This window comes from Dermacentor variabilis, chromosome 4 (assembly GCF_050947875.1).
Source record: "Dermacentor variabilis isolate Ectoservices chromosome 4, ASM5094787v1, whole genome shotgun sequence".
Lineage (NCBI taxonomy): Eukaryota > Metazoa > Arthropoda > Arachnida > Ixodida > Ixodidae > Dermacentor > Dermacentor variabilis.
In genome coordinates, this window is record NC_134571.1 from 72,638,360 (window position 1) to 72,657,079 (window position 18,720).

General features: G+C 48.3%; 1 protein-coding gene across 6 annotated transcripts in view; it reads left to right on the top strand.

The window, feature by feature from the left end:
- NaPi-III (Na[+]-dependent inorganic phosphate cotransporter type III) overlaps positions 1-18,720 on the top strand; it is an 88,666-nt gene that overhangs the window by 19,594 nt on the left and 50,352 nt on the right. The window contains exon 2 of one of the 6 annotated variants that reach the window (XM_075689453.1): positions 12,152-12,215. The exons of 4 other annotated variants lie outside the window; for them this stretch is intronic. The gene's annotated coding sequence lies outside the window, so the exon portion shown is untranslated. Of the gene's footprint in view, positions 1-12,151; positions 12,216-18,308; positions 18,372-18,720 lie in introns of those variants that run through there. One more of the 6 variants, XM_075689455.1, reaches the window with a different exon arrangement.

The following is an 18,720-nucleotide window of genomic DNA, read 5'->3' on the forward strand; positions in this document are numbered from 1 at the left end:
ATTAACACGGCACATCTGCAACCTTACTGTGCATCAACAGAATGAACCTGCTGAAGTCGTATCCCTGATCGCTTCAAACCGTGTCCCGGTAAATTTACTTCAAAGATAAAGCGGTCTGTTTAATTGCAATCAATGTATAATCAACAAAGGCTTGCGTATAGTCACTCGTATATCGACAGAAATTCTATTGTAGGCAACGAAATCACTCGAAAGACAACAGGGTTTCTGTAGCCGCTTTTTGAGAGAGCTAGACGCTGTGCACTTTGTAAGCATTTTAAGGATCAGGACATATACATGTAAATGATGCAGAAAACACGGGACGGGCTTAAGCCAACGACCAATTCGTGCGTGCGTCCGCTGTTTCCTTCTTATTCTTCTTTTTTTTTTTTTGCGCCATTCGGAGGTGTGCAGCGACAACTCGCCCATTTAGCCTTAGCGTGTTAATGTGTTTAGGGCACCTCCTGACAGAGGAAAAAAAAAGAGAGCTAAATAATCCTTAATAAGCTCTGAAGATGTATTTCTGACAATGCGTGACCTATAGTAGCGTAGATACTGAAAACGGTACGAACATGTAGCAGTAATCTCATTGTAAGCTCATACTATTTTGAAGAGCGCCCCGTGTAGGCACTTAACCTCCCTTAGACATTTTCACATGAAATTAGGAACGAACTTATGAATTCACCAGCAACAGTTCGTAAATTGTAATATCTGCCGCAAAGTCATTTAATAGACATTTATTTAGTGCAGTTTTGTTAATTAGCCATTTGTGCATTTCCATTTATTGTGCAAGTAATTTCCGCCTCTTGGAGTTCAATGACTAGAATTAGGCTGCCTGCCACAGCGAAATAAAAAGAAAAATCTGTTGCGTTTAAAAAAAAAACATAAAAAAGGAAGAACCTTGATACTCGTAGAAGTTAGCAGTATACCGAAGCTAAAACTTGTGCGCTCGCGTGTCACAGATTGTCGTGCTCATGGAGCTGCCTCGATTAACGCCTGCTCATGTATCCTGATAGAGGGGCACTCCACACTGTGTCTTTCGTGGCCGGATAACGATAACTTGTTAGTTCGAGTAGACCGCACGTTCGACTTCGTGGACAAAAGCGGGTCGACACTACAGGAGCGGTCCCGACCCCCCTCTCATCCTCTCCCTCTCAATCCCACCCCTCTCTTTCGCCATACGGTGTAATATTGCACCACTTTTGGCCGATCCACTCGAGTCAATCCATCGCCCACATTTTTGTCGCCGTCCTCTGAGCACGATTTCCGTAATGCGCCACTGATAGCAGCGCTGATATCTCTCCTCAGTGCTGCCTGAAGAGAGATATCCGAAATGGGCGTCGTTTCTCCTTTATTTTGTAATTGTTTTTTTTTATCATTTCCTTTTTTACCTTCAGAGTGCTTTTTGCTGTTCTATCAGGAGCTGCGATCACGCTCCATCTTCGTTTCGCGAGCTGTATTCGCAGCGCGATGAATCCAGTGAACAAGCGGTGAACAGTGCGGGTTGGTTTTCAAGGCCTTTAGCTTGCCCGCCGATCTATGGAATGTATGCCTTTAATGCGATTAGCATTTCTCACTTGTTTTTACAACTCTTTCGAGTACCGGCGTCAGAGGTTCCTTTTCTCTCTCTCTCTCTCTCTCTCTCTCTCTCTTGTTAACGTAGTTCTAGCGTACACATATTTGCAACTAAGCGCGCCTGCGGAATGTTCGAACACAGACAGTGCTCAGCGATTGAAACGCGATGGTCCCGCCGCATAACGGCCGGCACTTCTGGCGCCTGCGGTGAGCGCTAGGTGATCGCTGGGGAACTAAATGCAATCGCAATGCATCACAAAGGCTGTCGCTTTCATTGCATGCCACATTGCATCAGTTCGGCGTCCCCATTGTCCCAGTGGAAGGGGGAAGAGGGGTGGGATGAGTTAGTAAGCTGACCGAAGAAATACGTTTTAACTAATGCCCCTCAAGTTATATTCAGTAAATAAGGCGCACACAATCTAAACTGTATGTCGTATACTAAAGCCACAGTGTGACGCTTCAAGCAGTCTGGCATCACAGTTATACAGGGACCGTGCGAAACCAACGCACATGGTAGCGCGTCTCAAACAGCGATGTTTTCGAATGTGTTCTACAAACCTTGTGTTGACATTGTGTTTAGGAAGTTAACAGTTAAAAATCTCGTCAATATGTACGAAGGGTAGGTCAAGTAGAACCCCATGGTGTCAGAATTAATCCGGAGCCCTCCGCTGTAGGGCGTCCCTCTATCACAACCTACTGTGCTATCTTGGCATAATAAACTTCATAATTTAAAATTAGTACGAGTCACGTCTAACAATAAGAACACAAAAAATGCACGAGGCTTCTGCAGGAGTTTTCTAACATATAGGGCTGTTTTCATTTGCACCGAAATTATCGGTTTTTATTTTTTATTGCGGTAGCACTTGTATAGACATTCCAGGCGCATTTCTGTCGTCGGCGTCGTCGTGAGGTTCCGCACAAAGTACAAGGGTGAGCCAGCGATCGCACTCAGTCTCGCGCACGCAGCGGAGGAAGCGCGCCGCCTTCCGTCGCGCACTAAGCTTCGGGGAGGGGGCTCACTACTCCGGGCGGCCGCGCGCGCCGGGCTGGGCCGCTTATCTCGAAAGCCACCTGCGACGGGGACATAGGCCACTGTGCGCTGTGTTTTCGCAGCTTAGTTGGCGTTGATGCGAGCGGCAGCACGAAGGTCCGTCCATTCGCTCGCTGCTGCTGCCCCGTTTCCTCACTGCAGTGTTTTGACAGCGAGTTTACGCGGTCATCGAGTGAAATTTATTCATGTTTGCTTGTGCGCGCGTGACACAATGCTTATTAATTTAGTTAGTGTGCCTTTGCTTACAAGCTTATACGGCCGATAAAGCTACTATTCTTACTTCGTATGGCTGTCCGCTAGTTTGCTAATCGCAATCGATGCTTCGCCTTTCGGGCGAAACTGCGACTGTTTAAATTTTTACAGCAAATAACTTTCTTTGCCTGTTTCGCCAGTTTTTGTGGTTGGTCGGTGTTCAATGGCTGGGCTCGCCAAGAAAAACGTTCGTTCGTTTGGTCGCTCGTTCGGGCTGTTCGCTTAGATTGACAATCATGGTCGGCGGTGGTTTCTGCACATTTTGTCTCATTACCTTTTTTTAAAACTTGCCCCGTGTTAGTTTGGTCTCCCCGTATATTTCTTGTAACTGCCTTCCTCGTATTCTAAATGTGCTAATTTCCTTCAACGTCTTGCATTCAACTTTCCTCCGCCGCTGTAGATGGTGCTGCGCACCTGGTATGTGAGAGTCAGTTACCCGGTATATGGAGCCATGTACAGAAACATTAGTGTGTGTACAGGTGATGCAATTTAAGGTCACCTCGTTGTTACACACGCAGCGCATGTTACTTCCTGTAGTGATGGGTCTTATCACCCCGTGTGAGCGAGTGGGCATGACTAAAGAGATTCAGCGGAAAGCACCGCCCCGAGATATAGTGATCTCAATCGAGTACTGAGTCCGGGGACGGCGAGCTTCGCTCGCAAGGTTTCCGTATACAGAAGTGTAAGATAGCGAGGCAAACTTAACCCTGTTCTTTACAAGTGGCCTCGAGCAGCCTTTCAATTTAGATTCGATCTTGTGATCCCATCTGAACTACATTCAGACAGCGTGCCGACGTATCACGCTGGCAAATTGCTAACTTGCGCTAATTCGTGTTAGAGAACTGTAGCAGTTCAGGAAAGAAATAAGAGAGCAGGAAACTTATTTATCTATAGACAGGTTACTTTTTATTAAACAAGGTGCAGACGCTCCTGTTGGCACATCTTCGCAATTTTCCGCCTTGAACAATGCCATTTTCCAAGTGTAGCCTTCCAAAACTTGGCCTCACCATAGTAATCGAGCCTCTCTACAGGCAGTCACGCCATTGCAACTTGATTTTTTTTTATTTTTTTATTTTTTGTCTGCGTGGAATCTGACGGCAGCGCCGCCGTGTCTTCGTGACGTCACGGTCTGCAGGCTTTGTCTTCCTTAATCAGGCACGAATCTTCAGCGTCTGCGAGTGCACCTTCGGTGCTCTACTAGCGTGTTATATATCTCGTCTGGAGAATTTCTTCGCCGTCTTTCGAGTGCGTCACGGGTTGGCGACCATATATATATATATGATTCCGCACGTGTTCAGTCAGGACTGATGGCGCCGCGCTCAGTACACGTTGTGCACAGAAAGAAAAGTTGATCTAAGTTTTGCGCGTGCCCATCGCTGCTTTTGTTAATCCACGCTATACCGTATATGTACCGATTTCGTGCTACCGCGTGCGTGCTTCGACTCCGCTTCGCTCTCACTTCACCGGTAAGAGTGTATCTCTTTTATGAACCCATATCTGCTGTGCCGATCCCCCCCAGTACTCGTAACACACAGCATGTGAGTCTGTAGAGGTTATCTCTTCCATTGTCTCTTCACTTTCCGTCGAATGGTGACATCGCACTTTTTTACTCGACAGCTGTAAACGCAGCGCTCGCCAGAAACTCGGCATTCATTGCCGCTATTAAAATATCGCGAGCTGTACAAACATTCGGCCGGCATTTCTCCAGCAGAGGGATTCAAAACGTCGTTAGGTGGGTGGCACGTATGCGGCATCCGAACGTAAGTACGACCGCTAAGCCAATCCTTAAAGTGTTCTCAGCTGCGCCTTTTTTTTTTTTTTTTAGGTTAGAACATGCGGGCGGCAGTCTTTAAGTGCGTATCTCAGTAGGTCGTAGTTGCGTGGTTACACCTGCCGACAGTGAACAGCTCACGCAGGCGGCTGGCTGGTGGCCTTGGAAGTGAAAGTATCCGCTGACACAAACTCCGTCATGGCTGTACGCGCTGCATATGAGGCGTAACAAAGGATATGTTAGAAGCGACAGGAAGACAGAAAAGGTGAACCGCGAACGAACTCGCCATTGGGTGATTTTTCGTGAAGGCGTGCGCCTTTTTTTGTGCTGATAAGAACCGAGAAGTAAACCGAACGCAAAAACGAAAAGAAAAAAGAAAACAGGTTAAAACTACACAGCCCACTTTACCCGTCAACACGTGTGTTTAATTAAGCCTCTGTCCTGGAAATCGAACGCAAGCAGAGGAGCCTGTTATAGTTAAGGATGCTTCGTCAAGCTCTCATGTGCACGCACACTGCTGATGGAAGGTATAGTGCAATGAAATGCAATGCCGTTTCGCATGATTATCTAAAAAATCCTGCATTTAGTCAGAGTGTTTGTAGCCTGGCACAAATTTGCTTATTGGATTTCACCGGCTGTGGTTGCTTACTGGCTTTGGTGTTGCGCTGCTAAGTACGAGGTCGTAGGATCAACACCGGCCACGGCGGCCTCATTTCGATGAGGGCGAAGTGCAGAAACACTCGTGTATTGTGTACTTAGGATTTAGGTGCACGTTAAAGAACCCGAGGCGCTCAAAATTAATACGGAGTCCCCCACCACGGCATGCCTCGTAATTAGATCGTGGTTTTGGCACGTAAAACCTCATAATTTAACAACTTCTTGAATTTCGGTGCCTTGGAGGTATTGTACGTAGCAGGTTTTTGTGTGTCCATGTGTCCCGGCTAACGTTAGCCAAGGTATTCAAAGAAAGGAAATTACCGTGCAAGATTTTGAGATCTAAGATGTTCGGTCGTCAGAAGTTTGACGACCGAACATCGTCGGTCTTAAAATCGTACCCAACACCGTGTTTTGTAAGTATTTTTTTCTTTGACCGCGTTGGCTAATATTAGCTGGGACATCCTGTACACTTTGTGATGTTCCTGATGCGCTCGAATTGGTTGGTGTTGCACTTCCTCGGTAACATATTTCCTCGTGTCGTTGTCTTATTCGCGCTGTTCAATCTCAGTTCTAAACATAAAAAAAACTTTGCAGTTTCTCCCGAAAGGCGAAGCATCGATTGCGACAGTTAATTAGTAGACACCTAACCATACGAACTAAGGACAGTAGTTTTATCGGCCGTGTAAGCTTGTAAACATAGGCATGCTGACTAAATTAACAGGCATGGTGTCACGCGCGGACAAACGAACACGTCTCACTCTATGACCGCGGAAACTCGCTGTCAAAACGCTGGAGTGAGGAAGCGCGGCAGCAGGAGTGAGCTAATTGACCTTCGCGCAGCCTCTCGCATCAACGCAAACTAAGCCGCGATAACAGCGCGCTGCAGACTCTGTCCCCGTTGCAGATAGTTTTCGGTATACAGCGGCCCCGGACGCATCTTTACAATTGCTAGTAGGTACAGCGGGGCGGGGCGTTTCTGCGCAGGTGCGAGTATGAGCGGGTGCGAGAGAAAATCTGGGGGCCTTTGTTCCTTGAATATCACTCTGCCTAGGCACTGTGGAGGAGGTTTCCTAGCACGTGTTGCATGCAAACGCGCCCCGGACGGGCGCGCACGGCTGCCCGAGCCGCCAGCGGAGTAGAACACGCTCGCAACCCTCCCATCTCCCCGGATCCTTGCGCGCGGCGGAAGACGGCGCGCTTCCTCCCCGCTTTCCTCGCTTGGGTGCGCGAGATTGACCGGTGACCTCACCTGCCCCGAACTCCTCAGTTGCATCATGTTTCGCATGCCGCGCAAGATCACCAGAGAACATAGACTTTTCCATGTTCCTGCCTGTCATCACCAACAATCAACCGTCCGCAGAATGCAGTCATTATAACACTTTCATGATTTCGATATTTTTCATAACTCGCTGTCATTGTTCTTTTCCGAGCTTTGCGTTGTTTTGTCATAGTTTCACATATTGTTCAACTGTCTGCCCTTTTCCTTTTTCTTTTGTAATCACCGTGCGCCTTGTATGCACACTCTTCAAGATTGATCTATAGATTATTCAATGTCCTTTTGTTTTCTTTACTTATATTCCCTTGCCGTTCCTTTTTCTTCTTTTTTTTTTGATTTATGCGTGCGCCAGCACTTAGACCTCATGGCTGTTCCTGGGCGTGGTAAATAAATAAATGACTGATTGATTGATTGATCATATTTACAGAAATGCAGTGTACATACAGATTTGGTTCTTCTCCATAGTGTCCCTCCAGGTTTTTTCGAAAGGCCCAGCGCCAATAATCTTCGTTCAGACTTGTTTGCGCTTTCCCTCTGTGTCATTGGCGCTTAGCAGTCAGTGAGCCAGTCTGCGTGCCGTCTTATCGCCGTGACACTTCACTCAGTGCGGTCTTGGCGGCGCTGTTTCATCGAGCGACTGGGCGCTACGCCTGGCCTCGCTATCAGTGGGCGCCCCCGCGGGAATAGTCGTGCCCGACTGTTTATAGAACTTTCGCCGCGATGTGAAGGCCTGAATACGTTGCTTTTGCCCCTTGTAACCTGAGGTCCACGTTTGAAACGGCAGTGTGCCTCGGACTGTTTGTTCGAAAAAAAGATACGTTATCACTACGCCCCATCATCTATGCCTTTTGTTAACCTCCTATTTTGCTAACGTGCCTGTTATCCTTGCGGCCGATGCACGCATTGGTTTGCCGTTTCATCACCTATGTTTGTGCGGCGCTCAGCGTGCCTCTAGATATAGGCTGTCTCGACTGCTTTATCGCCACGATGACGTCATTTCACGTATTTTCCTCTCCGAAGAAGCTCTAATTGCGAGGATGCTTATCGGGTTATGCTTTCGGTGAGTACTGAGGTCTCATCGTATGAAGGACAATAGTGAATGTCGGAGACAGTCCACGCATGTGTAACGCCCTTTAGGCTTGGTCTAGCACTTCTGACTTGTGCTATAACATGTTTTGTTCTTCGAATAAGCGGCGCGCAGCACAAACAGCTGTTAAGTCGCGGCTTACGCATAAAATAAAAAACAAAAAGACTTTGGAAGCTTTGGAAGCAACGCAAGTGGTTCGGTCACGAAAATTTATCACTCCGCGTGTTACGCACTACGCTATACTCGCTACTCGCACGCACTACTCCTCGCACTACTCGCTATACGCACCAACGGCGTTTCCTCGCGCGAGCATACACGTGAGGCTGCAAAAAAAAAAAAAAAAAACGAGAACTACGAAGAGCAAATCGATCTAAAACAGCACATTTGCAGCTGTATACCACAGTTACTGTGTTTCTAAGTATTAAAACTTTTTTCATTCAATACTGAGCCTGTGTAAAGAATAGCATCGCAGAATTGCGGTCAAAAAACACCGAACTATTTGCAAGTGCGAAGGCAGCCCCTGCAAGAAGTATCTCTAGCTTCCACAGCCTTGCACCTGACGTATGAAGCGGAGTATAGTCGCGCTTCAATCGCTGCTCCCATGTTCTGGACCGCTTTACGCCCGAAGCTTCGCGACCCATGCAACCCGCCGTGGTTGCTCAGTGGCTATGGTGTTGGGCTGCTGAGCACGAGGTCGCGGGATCGAATCCTGGCCACGGCGGCCGCATTTCGATGGGGGCGAAATGCGAAAACACCCGTGTGCTTAGATTTAGGTGCACGTTAAAGAACCCCAGGTGGTCAAAATTTCCGGAGTCCTCCACTACGGCGTGCCTCATAATCAGAAAGTGGTTTTGGCGCGTAAAACCCCATCATTTTTTTTAACCTGCAACCTCGTGCGCAGCAGAAAATGTCGACGACCTGCCGAGGTACAGTTGACTGATTCGTATACAAGAAAAGCGGGTTGAACTTTGTGTTTTTTATTCACCTTATTAGCAAAGGCAACGACGGAAAGAAAGATACTTCATAGTTTATCTGCGGGGGCCTGCAACTTCGAGGGGACTATTTGTTCCGTTTGGAGCGTCTTCGCGAGTCTTTTCTACCCTGTCTACTATAGTCAGCTGGCTGGCATTGCACGCCCTCGCGCGCGCCGTACGCCTGCACTTGGCCGTGTTTTTCTCGGATACGTCTCGGGTCCTTCCAATCAGTAAATCAACCAGGGAGCGGGTGTTGGTGTTGAAGACGGCAAACAGAAGGCACCACCCCAGTGCGTCACGCCACTCGAACTATAATAGCAGGCTGGCCGGCGAGCTGCCGGCGTCGTCGGCTTCGTTCACTCGCTTCGGGCGGCATGCTTGCGGGCCTCGGCCGGAGTGCTGCCAAGCCACGGCGACGATAAGATCGGCTATGTTTATGCCCACGTTCTGGAGGCGTGATCTCCGTGTGGACAGAACGCGTCTGCCGGCTGCGCCAGGCAGGAAAGGACACGTCCTTTCTTCATTGTGATCTGTGTGTCAGAAATCACTCGCGTTTGACGTCATCGCTTCGCTTCGGGACTCCCTGTACACGCGGCTCGTTTTCCTTGCAAACAAAGTGTTTATCGCTGCGCTTATCCGGCCTTTCCTTCGGGGCGTGCATATCGAAGGCGTCGGAGACGACCGCGCGACTCTTCGGTTGGAGGAGTGTCGCCGCGGCGGAGACGTCGCGCCCACTGCCACAGCTGTCGCCGAGGTGACGACGCTGCACGATTTGCAACGAGAGGATGCCGCCGAGTTGGCGCTGTCATAAGCGTTCCGCGTTATCGACGCCGTTATCTCTTGCGGCTCGCTGCATCCATTCACGTCGAGAGGACGAACGACGGGATGCGGATGTGTGTTCACGAGTCCGATTTGACGCTCCGCGAGTGCATGTATTTACGACCGGCGCCCATCACCTGGCAACTTGCAGAGAATTTGCTCTTGATGTATTATAACTACGTCTTTGTAAGACCGGAGTATTCCCCCTTCTTAAATGCTAAACGCCATGCATTCCACTCGCTATAGGGCCAACTGCCCTTGGTGCGGTGGCGTACCCACCCTAATGCATGTAACCTGGGAGTGTACTAAGCGCCCTCACAGGTCAAATTGCAACAACACAGTGGAGCAGTGGGAGGCACAGCTCGCCCGTTCCAACTTGGCAGGACAAAGTCCTTAATTAGACAGGTCAGGCAGGCGGCAGAGGCCAGTGGTGCCCTGGACTGAGGGGTCCCGACCACCCCTCTCCTTAAAATCTTTTCCTGACAAATATTTACACGCACACGCACGCACACACGCACACACACACACACACACACACACACACACACACACACGCACACACGCACACACACACACACACACACACACACACACACACACACACACACACACACACACACACACACACACACACACACACACACACACACACACACACACACACACACACACACACACACACACACTTCTATTCTTCTGGGGCGGGGATCAATGCCGTTCTAAAGGATCGGTAAATGAGCAGCGCTGTATATATTATTCTCCCTATCATGACTCAAGCCACCCACTTCGCTCTTTACGCAGCCACCGAATCAATTTCCGTTATAAAAGCAATTATTGCGCGCATTTGATGAGGGGCGATTTAGAGAAGCTGTCTTTCCCTTGCACTTTCTTCAGACTGAGTCTCCAAAATTACGTTCGTCCCACTGTACCGTCGGCCGAAATTTTGTAACGATCCAGTTTCAGTTCCAGTCCATTTCGTGTATTTTATCACCAGAGCTTAGCCACTCGGGCATGATGGGGAAAAAAGAAGAAGAAACGGAACAAGAATCGATCTGAGACAATCGTTGCGTTATACAGGCGGTTATACATTATAGAGGTTATGCTCAGTTGCCGAGCAGTTATCCGCGCTGATAGGAAACATAATTGTGTCCCCTCCCCTACGATATGGCAGGTTGTCGCGGTTTCATTGCTGCAGTTTTGTTGGCACGCTATCTCTTCGTATTCCGACAGTATCATCGCACGATTAGTTGCTCTCCCTGAAGGAGGCAGGCAGACAGCAGGCGCGGCGCTAATCGTGCTCCGGGTCGCGTGCGACCTATCCTTGACTCGGTATCCTCAGGTGAGTGTATTTCGCGATTTCATTTAATCTGCCGTGTATATAGTCGGAGGTCAGTTGGGTAACTCGGAACGTGCCGTTCCTACGTTTGATAACCTTCCCGCGAAGCCCTTTTTTTATCACTTTAGTGTGCAAAGTGACTTGTTGCTCGAGAGGACACCATTGTGTGAACTTTGTTATATCACACACGCGCGAACGCCCTCGCGATTTAATTGGCGAGGCGCGAACGACGATAAGGAGGTCACATCCTTTTTTTACTGCGGCGCAGGCGTTTAACCTACATCAAGGCCAGCTCATCTTACCCGCGTTATTGATGTGTGTGCGGCATGTGAAGCTTTGTTCTCGATATCTTTACCAATCTATCTGAACGCTTGGTGGCAACTCCGCTCGAAAATATCTGGATTGATATTACGTACACGTCGTGGTAGCTTAATGGCTACGGCGTTCGTCAGCTGACCGCGAAGCCGCTGGTATTATTACCTGCCCCGGCGTGCACATTCGTATAGGGAGGCAATGCATAGTCACCTGTGTACCTATTTGTGCGCACATCAAAGCACTCCAACCCTGGGTCAAAACTAGTCTGGAGTCTCACTGCATACGTTAGACTGAATCTATCTATCTATCTATCTATCTATCTATCTATCTATCTATCTATCTATCTATCTATCTATCTATCTATCTATCTATCTATCTATCTATCTATCTATCTATCTAATCTATCTATCTATCTATCATTTGATTGATCGCTTAATTTCAGCGGATCAATTAGTGCTTTGCTATCAGTGCTCAAACATTGCTGATCTGACCGAGTGTTCTTCGAAGGCGGCACGTCAACGTTCGGTTAAGTTTGTTTACTTCCATGGGCGCACTGCACAGGACCTCATGGAATCATGGAACGAGCGTACGTAAACAGTGTTGAATATACGACGGCTGCCTCGCAAGACATTTACTGTGGTGCGTTCCGAAGTTGTCTTCGCGTGTTGCCGATGTCCTGGTGACAGTCGATCGAAGTGTCTGTCAGTCAGGGCGTAGGTCTCCGTTCTCTTCACTTTCAATCCGGTGTGATGTTCAAAACTGGTGACTGTTGTGAATTTATTCAGCGCGTCAAAAGAAGCGATCTCCTCCGCAGCATAAGACGACGGTTTCTTTTTTTCGTCTTTTTATTTTTCAAGGAGGGGCAGGGAAGGGGCGGGGCTGTTCGAATGTTTCACTCTTCGAATCGTATAGTCTATGCTATTTGATTGGAGAAATCTCAGTTCGATATTGACGAATTTCGCTTCTTCTGAATATAAGGAACATTTGTTGAACTCTCGAGGAAGAGACTGTCGTAGACTGTTCCGAATGATTCTGTTGCAGGAGAAGCGCTGCGGCTGTGCTGCTCTGAGGCACCCAGTTAACCCTGAGCGAAGACACGGAGCAGGTAACTTCTGCTCAATAATTCCCAGTCATTCAATAATGATTGCTCGCTTATAGGCAGTCTGTACGATTTTGTTGACTCGATTTACTATTTGGCTAGTCGCACCATGTTTGCGTCCCTGTATAACAATGTGCGTTGAATTGCCCTCCTCAACGAACAAAAAGCTGAGCGTGTCTGATATTGGGATGTTCCTCGTTTCGTTAGTGACATTGTCATGGGGCTCTAGATAATCGCGATCAGTTGTTTCGCATTTATGAGCCCCTCGGTTTTCCAGACGTCCGCGAACGCTATTACATAATGTGTCAAATAATATATATATATATATATATATATAAATGAGTGAAATTTTTCAGGCTACCTTTTATAGGTAAAGAACTTGAGCGATGCTACACGATAAAGAGAACTTTTCAACTTTCAACTGCTTCGACCGGTTGACTGGTCTTCATCAGGTCCGGTCATCAACCGTAATGAAGGCATGGTCCACCGGTCATGCCTTCCACCGGTTCACCGGTAGCATCGCTTAAGTTTATAGCGCTCCTGAAATAACACTTTGTAATGTGATGAACGCGGTTTAAATCATGCATCCGGGACCTCAGAAGGTGCGACGTAATGCTGACGCATTTCTGTCGCATTTAACGCTAAATTGTCTCTGAATTTTTGTTTTTTACCTAAAGCACTACACGCAAAAATTGTCACTTTGTTTAGAAATGAGGAAATGTTAGATATTCGGTGCGACATTCGGAAGTTGTTTTTCTCGAATATTCAGTCCGATTCGGACATTCTTCTTTATTTATTTGACTCAATATAGAATATATAGGAGCGGTTCCTATACGTAGCTTCCCAAGTCTTCTCAAATCTCAAAGTGGGATTTTCGTTGCACCTTAAATGTCGTGCATAATATTGAGCCTAAAACACGCGCCTGTAAAGTTGGCAAGCATGGAAACACTGTTCGTGCCCCCTAGCCACACCTTAGTTGTATAGTTAGCCGCACCTTCGAACACGCACGAGCGGCTCGATAGCTGGTTGTGCAACTGTTACGCAAGCTGCCGTTGTGCTTTAAGTGGTACGTCTGCTCGCAGCTACCAACCCGAAGCAAACCAAACCGTATACTATATGGCTGCAGCCGCTATGTGGGGACCGCGCATTCGTTTCAGAAGCGACGTACATTGCCCAGCGAAACGGGGGAAGGGGTAAGGAAGAGGAGGAGGAGGAGGAGGAGGGGGCTTGTTCTCGCGCGGTTTATATAATGGCTTGCCGTTACGTAATCGCGCCCGCCGCTTCAGATCGGCACCTATGAGCCAAGTCCAAATCTCGTCGCTACACGGGAGCGAGTGTTTTGATGGGTGCGCGTCACAGTGGGTGCCGATGGTGAACGTCACAGGCGAACGTGTGCTCATATATTGCTGCAATTGCAGACTGGCTGCAGGTTTGACGACCCTAACACACGCAGAGAACAATATAGGATAGTGTCAGTCCTTCTACCAGTCATTCCGGCCACATTTCTTCTAAACCGATTTCACCAGCATCTATAGCTTATAATGCAGCGATGGCCACTGTGTCTCCCCGTCCTCAGTTATTGCAAAAGAGGCTTCAACAAGGGCGGTGACACGGGTCTCACGACCTTGTATAGCTGGGTGCACGGCGGTGATGTGTACCGCTCTATGTAGATTTGCCCTTGAATTTAAGAAGGAAAGCACAAAATAAGGAAATAGCCGGGTGCCGTTATTGAGAGCGTGAAGTTTTTCGTCAAAATATTACTCTGGCGCTGCGATTGCTTATCTGCCGTGGGGGTGAAGGGGTTAATTGTACGTGGATTTTTCTAATCATCGTGCAAGTTGATCAATCTGTAAAAGTCACAAAGCCGTTTGAAACCAGGAGGACAGGCAAGTGCACGTTCATTGCGGTGACAAGGTCGTTCTGATGTTCCAACATTCCTTGCAGGCTGGACCGTCATGCCTGCAGCTCCCGTGGGCACTGTAGCGCCAGAGTTTCCTGTAATAATGTTTTAGAAAACTTTACAACTGAGAGGTCGCTGGCGTTACCGGTCTGTTGTTTTGAGCCATTTAGCTCGTGTGAATTCCACGTACGCAGTCTTGCAGAAGCTGATGCGGTATGGCACTCTTGTATATGCATACGCTGAGGCAGCCACCCATGGGTAAGAAAAAAAATGGCGGCGCGTTCATTCTTTGCAGATGTCTGGCGACGTTAACGCTGTTAGCACTTTCTCTTATGATGGGTGTAGTGCTGGCATGTTTTATACGTTATGATTATTGTTAAGGTGATTACTGTATCCCCATGCCATATCCGTGAATCGGGAAACCTTATGGGCATATCAGCAGAGACGCACGAACAGGCAGTCTCGCTGCCAACCACCGCGCTGAATAATACCACGACACAGTACATCTTGTTATAATCACTGCTCCCCACTTGAAACCCCGTAGCAACCCCGACCATCCATATGTAGTATCCCGGCTGCGACGTCGCTCCAACGACTGTCCATCAAGCGGCCGTGCCCGACGCGGAGGTGTCTGTTAATTGTGGATGGGGTGTTTTAATATATTTAAAGCTACCGCACACACCTTGTGTCACTTCGGCACATTCATTCTGGGGCTGCGGCCAGGAACCACCACGTACCGGTCTCACATACGGCGGCCAGGACGTACCTAGTGGCCCGAGTTCGAGACGACTTTGGCCACTTGGTATGTGGAAGAGGTTAGACACAAACCGCAAAATGGGTATCGCTTTTTTTTTAATTCGAGTCCCCAACTAGCGCGTGTTCATCCCGCCTTGACGTTACTTATAGTCGCGGGCAAGCGTGTGCCTCTCTCCAAGAGCCGTAAACATATGGCGGCGGTTGTGAGGTTCTCAAGTGTGTCCGCTCCGTTTGTCCTTGTTCGCGTCGCGCTACGTTTACTGCTCTTGCGGATCAACAACAAGCCGACATAGCGACGCCAGTGAAAAGACGCGTATTCGGACTGCCGGGCTTCCCTCCTACTTCTCGCCTACGCGCACCACCGTCGTTTGCGCCAGTCATCGACAGAAGCTGTGGACGCTGACCGGACGTGCTTTTTCTCCGGATCGGATCGGATCGGTGCGCGAGCTATTTTTGCACGCCTGCTGACCCCGTTTGCGGTGGCGACAACGGGGTTGCAAACCGCGCACGCACGACGGTGGCGAACTCCGAGTATATAGAGTCGTACATATAGGGCTGTGTTTCCATACTCGCTATATAGATGGACGCATAGCCGGCTAAGTGGACAGCGGGGATCTTATTAAGTTTCCTTCCTACTCTGGCGAAGCCGGCTTCTTGGAGAAGACAGTATCGAAGTCAGAAACGATGCAGGCTGCTTACTTGCTGCACACCCGCCGCGGTAGCTCAGTGCATGGCTGTGGCGTTGCCCTGCTGAGCACGAGGTCGAGGGTTCGATCCCTGTCGCGGCGGCCGTATTCCGATTGGGGCGGAACGAGAAAAAGGCAACACGCTTGTGTAGGGTGCATTGAGTTCTCGTGAAAGAACCCCATGTGGTCAAAAATGAATCCGGAGTCTGCCATTACGGCTTGCCTCATAATCAGATCGTCCCTTTGGCACGTAACACTCCAGAATTTGTTGTTGTTGTTGTTGTTGTTGTTGTTGTTGTTGTTGTTGTTGTTGTTGTTCAGTCCGATCAGTAAGGTGGCCGTGTAGAACGCTTGGAAACATGACGGGAAGGTTGCCTGCGCGCGCACACACGCACACGCACACACACACACAGTCACGTTTTTTTTTTTTTCGTGCGCTTAATGTAAGCCACTTTGTATATTTTATAGGTTCGCACACGAAGAAGAAAAAAATAATACAGTGGTAATGTGTCCTTTTAGCTTCTTTTTGTGTCGACGCGAAGTGGCGTCAAGTCGCCGAGACGTCTTCCAGATGCGTTCCATTACTTGGGGCTCGAAGCTGTCAAGCTTACTACTGTCAGCGAAGGCTGTCTTCAACGCTGGCCAGAATTAGAACACGCTCGCACATAGCTGCGCACCTTGACGTGCATGCTGTCTCTGCAGTGACTCAATGCGACCACGGGTCGAGCGCGTCAGAGAGAATTGTTGATGGTGAAATGAGTCTATAGGCACGCGAGCTCCCGCCGATGCGCACGTACCTGCGCTGCTGCTAAGCTGCAGCGCCAAGATATGACGGCAGTGGAGTCGCATACTTTCTGTGTACGCGGGCAAAAATGCACAACATAGCTGCTGTATGCGTATACTTTGTGTTCGTACTAAAAATATAGTCCTTACGCGGAATCCACAGAAACTCGCACAGCGGCAGCTGATCGTGTTTTAACTCGTGGACTGCTTTCATGCGCATGTGCATGTACAGCTGGTATTTCAATCAGCAATGGTGGAAGTGTACAGTCAGCCCCCACTGCACGTTTCCCTCTGCTTTCATAGCGCGCTTCTTTCTTTCTTTTTTTTTTTTGGCTTATAAGTTTTGATATTAAAGCCTGACCGCACTGGTATAGCACGACAGAGCGGTATATAGTGCAGCGATCATCATCATTGTCACTTCGAAAATTATATTCAAGAGGTAAGTAGCCGTTGGCGATAACGGCCACACAGCATGCATATAGCATATACTGAACCACAGGTTCGATATATATACTATAATTATCCGAGACATCGATATTCCATTTTTTCGCAACCTACAAACGTTACAGCTAATTAATCACGACATAATTATCTGAGACTGGAAAAGAAAATATATAGTTTCGACATTTATTATAGTGACGTCGGCAGAGTATTCTGTCCTTATTTGCTTCATATTCCTGCAATAAGTAATTTTTCATTCCGGTTGCGAGCTATAGTTTGAAAAGAAGAATGAAGCGTTAAGCGGAGCTGGACATTTTCACCGTGAGAGTTGCGCCAGCCTTTCTTACGCAGCAGTAGCGTGATTTGTATTATCTCTAGTCACTTTTGGAGCCAGAACGCGCTGCTTATCTATGAAAACAGAAGAAACCTTGGCCGCCATCGCACGACACCCGTGACTTTAGAGGTTGTAACGTGTCGTGGGAGCAATTATGCAGTATAATAGACGAGGTGGTTACATGCAGTTTCTTGTGCAAGGTGCAGCGGTAAACACTGTCTGAGGGTCACTATAGTGCGCTCATAGACAAGTAGGCTAACTGCTCCTATTTTGCTGACCTTATTTCGTTCTTATTTTTTCTTAGTGTTTTTCTTAGTTTTTTTTTTTTTTTTTTTTTTTTACCATCTTGGACTCCACCGTGCTTGCACGGGTTCGTTAATGACGCATCAGTGATAAAGTGAACCGCGGCAGTGGGACTTCTTCAGGATGTTGCGTCGCTCTCGGTTTCGCCGTCTCGATCTCCTATCCTGATAGGCTCAGATCGAGCGGGTTATCGCTTCTTGGACTGCTTGGAACAAGATAACAGGGTGGAATTCGACAACCTAATTGTGCGTTTCGACGGCATCCATACTGAAACTCCAGTTATAACTGTATGGAACGTTGCTGTGACGTAGTTTTTTATTTGTTTGTCGTTCACATGCTCATACTAGGGGATACCCCATTTGAAGGATAGACCTGTTCATTGAAGAAAGGTGCCTCCCTTAACGGCCTTGTGACGCGCTGCTCTGGAGTAGTGCGCGGCTTCTTCAGACAAAGCATCCATTTGCATTATGTACAAAGGACTTGATGTGAAAAGGTACACGGCCGGGCAGTGGATACACAGTCTCCTGGGGACGGATGCGCGAAAAGTGGCCGTTTAATATGCCTTTCTTCGTATACTTATGTTCTGATTTTTCTTGCGCGTACCACGTGTGATCAAATGAGCGCAGCGCAGCCTTGCTTTGTCGTAGTCGTATGGTGCTTTTCTTCGCGTTCCGCTCTCTCCTGTCTCTTTCTCTCCTCGCGAACGTTTAGCTGTCGTGCTCTTTGCTTGTCATCTGCTATGAGACTCAATTAGGCTGTTTATGGCTCCTGCGAGGGGTCGCGTGCCGGTCGTTTAACAACAGTATATACGGCGTTTTACTGCCTCCGCGATGGTTATCATCACCCTTCCCTGCCACGCGTGTACAGCTGGCATCGGTTGTGTGTACGCGTCGCGGAAGGTGCTCAGACGGGAGGCTATCGTCTTCTTCGTCGCCTCGACATTCGTCCATACCGGCTGTGTGAGTGGCGCCCGTCTTTTAGCGCTCGACTTGGCTCTCTTATTTTTATTTTATTACTTCTTTTTGTCTCTGTTTGTGTAATTGGATAGCCTGAGGCCTGATCACACGACCTACTTTGAAAATAAGGGTTGGCGACGACAGTTCGTCAAACAGTACAAACCGGACGAGGCGTGTGAATCGGAGGGTACCTTTTTAGAAAAAAAGAAATTGGAGCAGATGGCGTGCCTGGATTCTACGGCGTTCTGAGCTTCTCTTAAGCAAGGGAATGGTTCTGTTAGCACATTCTTCGCGTAACGGTTATTCGCAGCACAGCCTAACTTCGCTGCGTTTCTGAGGGAACTATTTCTTC